Source organism: Amblyomma americanum, chromosome 4 (genome assembly GCF_052857255.1).
Source record: "Amblyomma americanum isolate KBUSLIRL-KWMA chromosome 4, ASM5285725v1, whole genome shotgun sequence".
In the NCBI taxonomy this organism is placed as follows: Eukaryota; Metazoa; Arthropoda; class Arachnida; order Ixodida; family Ixodidae; genus Amblyomma; species Amblyomma americanum.
Genome location: NC_135500.1, coordinates 13,540,080 through 13,541,682, shown reverse-complemented (window position 1 = coordinate 13,541,682; position 1,603 = coordinate 13,540,080).

The following is a 1,603-nucleotide window of genomic DNA, read 5'->3' as shown; positions in this document are numbered from 1 at the left end:
AAACGCATTTTTGAAGAAATACCGCAACATATATCATTCATGTAGATTAAAAAGAAATGTGGCCCCAGAACTGACCCCTGAGGTACACCAGACGATACGTCTGCCTGATCAGACTGCGCTCCATTTAACACTACTATTTGACGTCTCAAATGCAAATATTTTTTAATCCAGGCAATAACTGAACAATTTATGTTGTACCAGGATAGTTTTTCAAGCAGTAAATAATGGGGGACTAAGTCAAAGGTTTTCCGGAAATCTAAATATAAACAGTCAATAGTGAATCCGTCGTCCAAGGCACCAGCCAGGTCATATGTAAATTCGGTCAATTGCGTGACACAAGAGAATCCAGTGCGGGAACCGTGTTGCTGGTGGGATAGCAACGAAAAAGCGTTCGAATGATTCATTTAGTTTGTAAAGAAGATATGTTCAAGCATATTGCAGCTAATACTCGTTAGCGAGATCGGACGGTAATTTGAAACGATACGGCAGGGCCCCGACTTGTGCACTGGCACGACGTGAGCAAATTTCCAATCATCTGTTTAAGCACTTTCTTGGAGCGATTTTGTTAAAATAAGAAACAAGTATTTTGATACAGGGCCCGCGCACGAAGAAAGTAATGCAAATGGTAAGCCGTCTGGCCCCGTGGCTTTCGAAGGATTCAATTTTTCTAGCAATGTTTGAATTCCGCGCAAATCAAAAACGATGTCTTCTATGTGTTCTGCACTCAGACCGGTGTTCTGCGCATTATAGTGATGGCTGCTCAGGCGGCCAGCAAACACAGAGTTAAAGTAGTAGTTGAAAAGTTTTGCTTTTGCAAGATCGATATGGATAAACCTGTGGTCATCTTCGAGCGGTGGAACTTACACTGCATGTTTGCCATTCAATTTGATAAGTTGCCAGAGTTGTTTTGGGCGCCTCTGCATCCTTGAAGGAATAGATTCAAAGAACTTATCTTTTTCAATTTTCAACACATGTTTCATGTCCTTAGTTATTTGCTTCTGTTTCTGGCTCAAGCGGAATGAAGGTGATTTCTTATATGCAGCATAAGTAGTCGCCCTTTTCCTGGCAATCCTGCGCACCTCTCGATTACACCAAGGCTTAGATCTACTGCGTCGAGGCGTCATTATCCATGATGGCACATACTGATCGCGCAAGTCGATAAGCTTATTTTTGAATATGTTCCACAACGTCTGCACATTTTCGGTTTCCGCTAAAGTTTCGAAGACATCGTAATATGCATCTAAGGAAAGTGCTATATCATTTGTACGGGGTTTTTGACAGCTGTAAATGCGTCGCCGAGCACAATTAGCAATTTTTGCGTAGTGCAAATTCATCTCGCAGAAAACGACATCATGGTCACTAATACCTGGGAGTACTGCAGGAAGTCTCGCAGCAGTGGGAGGATTCGTTAATATCAGATCTAAAATATTAGCCCCACGCGTAGGCTCATGGACCAACAAAGTCAGAGCATAAGAGCAGCAAATTTCAATGATTGCGTTGGTTGACGCACCCTGTACTCTCGAAGTAGGCCGTTGCTCTCCCCAGCTAACTCCTGGAAGATTAAAGTCACCTCTCATTACCATGTAGTCTGTTTTTACAGCCT